This window comes from Arachis hypogaea, chromosome 3 (assembly GCF_003086295.3).
Source record: "Arachis hypogaea cultivar Tifrunner chromosome 3, arahy.Tifrunner.gnm2.J5K5, whole genome shotgun sequence".
NCBI classification, from domain to species: domain Eukaryota; kingdom Viridiplantae; phylum Streptophyta; class Magnoliopsida; order Fabales; family Fabaceae; genus Arachis; species Arachis hypogaea.
Window position 1 is genome coordinate 54,911,030 of NC_092038.1, and position 8,501 is coordinate 54,919,530.

The window sequence follows — 8,501 nt, forward strand, 5'->3', positions numbered from 1 at the left end:
TCCAGAAGGTCTAAACCTTGTCTATGGTATTATGAGTAGGATTCAAGGATTGAATGACTGTGACGAGCTTCAAACTCGCGATTGTGGGGCGTTAGTGACAGACGCAAAAGAATCACTGGATTCTATTCCGACATGATCGATAACCGACAGATGAATAGCCGTGCTGTGACAGAGCACGTTGAACATTTTCACTGAGAGGACGGGACTGTAGCCATTGACAATGGTGATGCCCAACATACAGCTTGCCATGGAAAGGAGTAAGAAGGATTGGATGAAGATAGTAGGAAAGCAGAGAGACGGAAGGGACAAAGCATCTCCATACGGTTATCTGAAATTCTCACCAATGAATTACATAAGTATCTCTATCTTTACTTTATGTTTCATTTATCTTTTAATCATTAATCCTCCATAACCATTTGAATCCGCCTGACTGAGATTTACAAGATGACCATAGCTTGCTTCATACCAACAATCTCCGTGGGATCGACCCTTACTCGCGTAAGGTTTATTACTTGGATGACCCAGTGCACTTGCTGGTTAGTTGTGCGAAGTTGTGATAAAGAGTTGAGATTGCAATTGAGCGTACCATGTTGATGGTGCCATTGATGATCACAATTTTGTGCACCAAGTTTTTGGCGCCGTTGCCGGGGATTGTTTGAGTTTGGACAACTGACGGTTCATCTTGTTGCTTAGATTAGGTATTTTTCTTCAGAATTTTTAAGAATGAATTCTAGAGTTTCAAGGTGATGTTCTTATCATCACCAAAGCTGATCGATTCTCATCAATTTAGCTCTTGAATGTAATGTCCTGTTGAAGCTTGGCTAGCCATGTCTAATCTTTTTAGACTACAGCTTTAGACTAACATTGCATGATTCCTGGATATCTTATTAAAAGTTTTGATCCTCTTTATTTTCTTTTTCCACATAATTTTTGAAAAATCCAAAAAAATTATAAAATATTAAAAATCAAAAATATTTTATGTTTCTTGTTTGAGTCTAGTGTCTCATTTTAAGTTTGGTGTCAATTGCATGTTTCTGTTCTTCTTGCATTATTCGAATTCATTCATGTGTCTTCATTGATCTTCAAGATGTTCTTGATGATTTCCTTGCTCTGATCTTTAAATTCTCTTGTTTTGTGTGTTTTGTTGTTTCTCATATGCATTCTCAATTTGTTAGTGTCAGTAGTATACAAACTTCTAAGTTTGGTGTCTTGCATGCATTGTTTGTTTGATTTTAGTTGCATTTTGATTATTCCCCATCATTAAAAATTCAAAAAAAATTTTAATTCGTGTCTTTTCAAGACAATAATACAGAGAGTTGAAGATTCAGAACATTCAGCAGAGGAACTACACAGAAAAAGCTGGGCGTCCAAAACGCCCAGTGAAGAAGGAAAACTGGCGTTTTAACGCCCAAAAGGGTAGCATTTTGGGCGTTAAACGCCCAGAATGGTATCCATTCTGGGCGTTTAACGCCAGGATGGCGCAAGAGGGAAGATTCTGTTTTTAATTCAATTTTTTTCAAGTTTTCATAGTTTTTCAAAATCAAATATTTTTCAAATCATATCTTTTCAATCACATATTTTCAAAATCAATTTCTTTCCATTTTCAAAAATACTTGCTAACAATTAATGATTTGATTCAACATTTCAAGTATGTTGCCTTTTTTGTTGAGAAAGGTTTAATGTTTGAATCATATCTTTTCTTGTTAGCCAAGTCATTGATTTTAAAAATCAAATCTTTTTAAATTGTTTTTCAATCATATCTTTTCAATCAAATCTTTTTAAAACCATAACTTTTCAATCATATCTTCTTAATCACATCTTTTTCAAAATAGTTTTCAATCATATCTTTTTGATTTCTAATTTCAAAATCTTTTTCAAATTTCACTTAATTTCTTTCCCAATCTTAGTTTTCGAAAATCAATTACCATTTTTCAAAATTTCTTTTAATTAATTCACTTTAATTTTCAAAAATTTCTTTCCCTCTTCTCACATCCTTCTATTTATGGACTAACACTTCTCCTCAATGCACAATTCGAACTCTATCCCTCTTGATAAGTTCGAATTCTTCTACCTCCTCCTTCTATTCTTCTTTTCCTCTGACACCTCAAGGAATCTCTATACTGTGACATAGAGGATTCCATACTTTCCTGTTCTCTTCTCTTTCATATGAGCAGGAGCAAAGACAAAGGCATTCTTGTTGAAGCTGACCCTGAACCTGAGAGGACCTTGAAGCGAAAGCTAAGAGAAGTTAAAGCACAATTCTCTATAGAGGACTTAACAGAAATCTTCAAAGAAGAAGACATGGCAGCCGAAAACAACAACAATGCAAACAATGCAAGGAAGGAGGTGCTGGGTGACTTTACTGCACCTACTCCCGACATCTATGGGAGAAGCATCTTTATCCCTGCCATTGGAGCAAACAACTTTGAGCTTAAGCCTCAATTAGTTTCTCTAATGCAACAGAATTGCAAGTTCCATGGACTTCCATTGGAAGATCCTCATTAGTTTTAGCTGAATTCTTGCAAATCTGTGACACTGTCAAGACCAATGGGGTTGACCCTGAGGTCTACAGGCTTATGCTATTCACTTTTGCTGTAAGAGACAGAGCTAGGATATGGTTGGACTCACAACCTAAAGAAAGCCTGAACTCTTGGGAAAAGCTAGTCAATGTCTTCTTGGCAAAGTTCTTTCCTCCTCAAAAATTGAGTAAGCTTAGAGTGGAAGTCTAAACCTTCAGACAGAAGGAAGGTGAATCCCTCTATGAAGCTTGGGAAAGATACAAACAATTGATCAGAAAGTGTCCGTTTGACATGCTTTCTGAGTGGAGCATCATAGGTATCTTCTATGATTGTCTGTCTGAACTGTCCAAGATGTCATTGGATAGCTCTGCTGGAGGATCTCTTCATCTGAAGAAGATGCCTGCAGAAGCTCAAGAACTCATTGAAATGGTTGCAAATAACGAATTCATGTACACCTCTGAAAGGAATCCTGTAAACAATGGGACGAATCAGAAGAAAGGAGTTCTTGAGATTGATACTCTGAATGCCATATTGGCTCAGAACAAAATATTGACTCAGTAAGTCAATATGATTTCTCAAAGTCTGTCTAGAATGCAAGCTGCACCAAGCAGTACTAAGGACGCTTCATCTGAAGAAGAAGCTTATGATCCTGAGAACCCATCAATAGACGAGGTGAATTACATGGGAGAACCCTATGGAAACACCTATAATCCTTCATGGAAAAATCATCCAAATCTCTCATGGAAGGATCAACAGAGACCTCAACAAGGTTTCAACAACAATAATGGTGGAAGAAACAGGTTTAGCAATGGCAAGCCTTTTTCATCATCTTCTCAGCAATAGACAGAGAATTCTAAGCAGAGCCACTCTGACTTAGCAACCATGGTCTCTGATCTAATCAAAACCACTCAAAGTTTCATGACTGAAATAAGGTCCTCCATTAGAAACTTGGAGGCACAAGTGGGTCAGCTGAGTAAGAAAGTTACTGAACTCCCTCCGAGTACTCTTCCAAGCAATACAGAAGAGAATCCAAAAGGAGAGTGTAAGGCCATCAACATGGCCAAAATTGGAGAGGAGGAAGAGGCAGTGATCGCTACTGAGGAAGACCTCAATTGATGTCTACTGGCCTCTAATGAGTTCCCTAATGAGGAACCATGGGAATCTGAGGCTCACACTGAGACCATAGAGATTCCATTGGATTTACTTCTGCCATTCATGAGCTCTGATGAGTATTCTTCCTCTGAAGAGGACGAAGATGTCACTGAAGAGTAAGTTGCTAAGTACCTTGGAGCAATCATGAAGCTAAATGATAAGTTATTTAGTAATGAGACTTGGGAGGGTGAACCCCCTTTGCTCACCAAAGAACTGGATAACTTGACTAGGCAGAGATTACCTCAAAAGAGACAGGACCCTGGGAAGTTCTCAATACATTGTACAGTAGGCACCATGACCTTCAAGAAGGCTCTGTGTGACCTAGGGTCAAGCATAAACCTCATGCCTCTCTCTGTAATGGAGAAGCTAGGGATCTTTGAGGTACATGCTGTAAGAATCTCACTAGAGATGGCAGACAATTCAAGAAAACAAGCTTATGGACTTGTAGAGGATGTTCTGGTAAAGATTGAAGACCATTACATCCCTGCTGATTTTATAGTCTTAGAGACTGGGAAGTGCATGGATGAATCCATCATCCTTGGCAGACCCTTCCTAGCAACAGCAAAGGCTGTGATTGATATTGACAGAGGAGAATTGATCATTCAAGTGAATGAAGAATCCTTTGTGTTTAAGGCTCAAGGATATCCCTCTGTAACCATGGAGAGGAAGTATGAAGAGCTTCTCTCAAAACAGAGTTAAACAGAGCCCCCACAGTCAAACTCTAAGTTTGGTGTTGGGAGGCCACAACCAAATTCTAAGTTTGGTGTTGAACCACCACATTCAAACTCTAAGTTTGGTGTTGGGAGGTTCCAACATTGCTCTGAAAATCTGTGAGGCTCCATGAGAGCCCACTGTCAAGCTACTGACATTAAAGAAGCGCTTGTTGGGAGGCAACCCAATGTTATATTTATATATTTTCCTTTTGTTATTTTATGTTTTCTATAGGTTGATGATCATGGGAAGTCACAGAATCAATTGAAAAAAAAAGCAAAAACAGAATGAAAAACAGAAAGAAAAATAGCACACCCTGGAGGAAAACTTGCTGGCGTTTAAACGCCAGTAAAGACACCAAATGTGCATTTAACGCCCAGTCTGGTACCATTCTGGGTGTTTAACACCAGAAAGGGGCACCAGACTGGCGTTTAACGCCAGGAATAGGCAAGAAGCTGGCGTTAAACGCCAGAAATGGGCACCAGCCCGGTGTTTAACGCCAGGATTGGTAGAAGGAGCATTTTTGCTCGCCACTTGGTGCAGGGATGAATTATCCTTGACACCTCAGGATCTGTGGACCCCACAGGATCCCCACCTACCCCACCACTCTCTCTTCTTCACCCATTCACCAATCACCTCAACACCTCTTCCCCAAGAACCCCTCACCTATCAAATCCCACCATTCTCTTCACCACTCACATCCATCCTTCATAAAACCTCACCTACCTCACCATCCAAATTCAAACCACTTTCCCTCCCAAACCCACCCATAATGGCCGAACCCTACCCCTCTCTCCACCCCTATATAAACCCATCTTCACTCCTTCATTTTCACACAACCTAAACACTACTTCCCCCTCTGGCCGAAACACAAAGCCCCCTCCATCTCCTATCTCTCTTCTTCTTCTACTCTCTTCTTTCTTCTTTTACTCGAGGACGAGCAAACCTTCTAAGTTTGGTGTGGTAAAAGCATTGCTTTTTGTTTTTCCATAACCATTTATGGCATCTAAGGCCGGAGAAACCTCTAGAAAGAGGAAAGGGAAGGCAAAAGCTTTCACCTCCGAGTCATGGGAGATGGAGAGATTCATCTCAAGGGTGCATCAAGACCACTTCTATGAAGTTGTGGCCATGAAGAAGGTGATCCCCGAGGTCCCTTTCAAACTCAAAAAGAGTGAATATCTGGAGATCCGACATGAGATCCGAAGAAGAGGTTGGGAAGTTCTTACCAACCACATTCAACAAGTCGGAATCTTAATGGTTCAAGAGTTCTATGCCAATGCATGGATCACCAAGAACCATGATCAAAGTGTGAACCCGGACCCAAAGAATTGGCTTACAATGGTTCGGGGGAAATGCTTAGATTTTAGTCTGGAAAATGTAAGGTTGGCATTCAACTTACCCATGATGCAAGGAGATGAACACCCTTATACTAGAAGGGTCAACTTTGATCAAAGGTTGGACCAAGTCCTCATAGACATTTGTGAAAAGGGCACTCAATGGAAGAGAGATTCAAGAGGGAAGCCGGTTCAACTGAGAAGGCATGACCTCAACCCCGTGGCTAGGGGATGGTTGGAGTTTATCCAACGCTCAATCATTCCCACTAGCAACCGGCCCGAAGTCACTATAGACTGGGCTATCATGATTCATAGCATCATGATTGGAGAGGAAGTAGAAGTTCTTGAGGTTATATCCCAAGAACTTTATAAGGTGGCGGACAAGTCCTCTACCTTGGCAAGGTTAGCCTTCCCTCATCTCATTTGTCACCTCTGTACTTCAGTTGGAGTTAACATAGAGGGAGACATCCTCATTGATGAGGACAAGCCCATCACTAAGAAAAGGATGGAGCAAACAAGAGATCCCACTCATCATGAAATCCCTGAGATGCCTCAAGGGATGCACTTTCCTCCACAAAACTATTGGGATCAAATCAACACCTCCCTAGGAGAATTGAGTTCCAACATGGGACAACTAAGGGTGGAGCACCAAGAACATTCCATCCTCCTCCATGAAATTAGAGAAGATCAAAGAATCATGAGAGAGGAGTAACAAAGGTAAGGAAGAGACATTGAGGAGCTCAAGCACTCCATAAGATCTTCAAGAGGAAGAACAAGCCGCCATCACTAAGGTGGACCCATTCTTTAATCTCTTTGTTCTTTATTTTTCTGTTTTTCGAATTTTCATGCTTATGTTTATCTATGTTTGTGTCTTATGATCATTAGTGTCTTAGTGTCTATGCCTTAAAGTTATGAATGTCCTAAGAATCCATCACCTTTCTTAAATGAAAAATGTTCTTAATTGAAAAAGAGAAGAATTGCATGAATTTTGAATTTTATAACAGATTAATTATTTTGATGTGGTGGCAATACTTTGACTTCTGAATGTATGTTTGAACAGTGCATATGTCTTTTGAATTTGTTGTTCATGAATGTTGGCTCGTGAAAGAATAATGAAAAAGGAGACATGTTACTGAGGATCTGAAAAATCATAAAAATGATTCTTGAAGCAAGAAAAAGCAGTGAATACAAAAAAAAAAAAGAAAGATTATGTGCGAAAAAAAAAGAGAGAGAAAGCAAGCAGAAAAAGCCAATAGCCCTTTAAACCAAAAGGCAAGGGTAAAAAAAATAAATAAATAAAGTTGTGATCCAAGGCAAAAAAAGAGTGTGCTTAAGAACCTTGGACACCTCTAATTGGAGACTCTAGCAAAGCTGAGTCACAATCTGAAAAGGTTCACTCAGTTATGTGTCTGTGGCATGTATGTATCTGGTGGTAATACTGGAAGACAGAGTGCTTTGGGCTACGGCCAAGACTCATAAAGTAGCTGTGTTCAAGAATCATCATACTTAACTAGGAGAATCAATAACACTATCTGGATTCTGAGTTCCTATAGAAGCCAATCATTCTGAATTTCAAAGGATAGAGTGAGATGCCAAAACTGTTCAGAGGCAAAAAAGCTAAAAGCCCCGCTCATCTAATTAATACTGATCTTCATAGATGTTTTTGGAATTCGTTGCATATTCTCTTCTTTTTATCTTATTTGATTTTCAGTTGCTTGGGGACAAGCAACAATTTAAGTTTGGTGTTGTGATGAGCGGATAATTTATACGCTTTTTGGCATTGTTTTTAGTATGTTTTTAGTATATTTTAGTTAGGTTTTATTATATTTTTATCAGTTTTTAGCTAAAATTCACTTTTCTGGACTTTACTATGAGTTTGTGTGTTTTTCTGTGATTTTAGGTATTTTCTGGCTGAAATTGATGGACCTGAGCAAAAATCTGATTTAGAGGCTAAAAAGGACTGCAGATGCTGTTGGATTCTGACCTCCCTACACTCAAAGTGGATTTTTTAGAGCTACAGAAGCTCAATTGGCGCGTTCTCAATTGCGTTGGAAAGTAGACATCCTGGGCTTTCCAGAAATATATAATAGTCCATACTTTGCCCGAGATATGATTGCCCAAACTGGCGTTCCAAATCAGCTTAAGACTGCCCGGCGTTAAACGCCGAAACTGGCACAAGAATGGGAGTTAAACGCCCAAACTGGCACAAAAGCTGGCGTTTAACTCCAAGAGAAGTCTCTACACATGAAAGCTTCAATGCTCAGCCCAAACACACACCAAGTGAGCCCGGAAGTGGATTTTTATGTCATTTACTCATTTTTGTAAACCCTAAGCTACTAGTTATCTACAAATAGGACCTTTTACTATGGTATTTGACATCCTGGAATCTTTTGATCATGTTTTTATGATTGAACCCTCTTTGGGAGGCTGGCCTCTCGGCCATGCCTAGACCTTGTTCTTATGTATTTTCAACGGTGGAGTTTCTATACACCATAGATTAAGGTGTGGAGCTCTGCTGTACCTCGAGTATTAATGCAATTACTATTGTTCTTCTATACAATTCGGCTTATTCTTGTTCTAAGATATCACTTGTTCCTCAACTTGATGAATGTGATGATCCGTGACACTCATAATCATTCTCACCTATGAACGTGTGCCTGACAACCACCTCCGTTCTACCTTAGATTGAGTGGATATCTCTTGGATCCCTTAATCGGAATCTTCGTGGTATAAGCTAGAATTGATGGTGGCATTCAAGAGAATCTGGAAGGTCTAAACCTTGTCT

General features: G+C 39.6%; 1 non-coding gene across 1 annotated transcript; it reads right to left on the reverse strand.

Moving 5' to 3' along the window:
• Window positions 1-2,708: 2,708 nt before the first annotated feature.
• Window positions 2,709-2,816, reverse strand: LOC112793907 (small nucleolar RNA R71). The gene has a single exon (XR_003198594.1). It is a non-coding gene; the product is annotated as a small nucleolar RNA R71 (small nucleolar RNA).
• Between the last annotated feature and the right edge of the window lie 5,685 nt (window positions 2,817-8,501).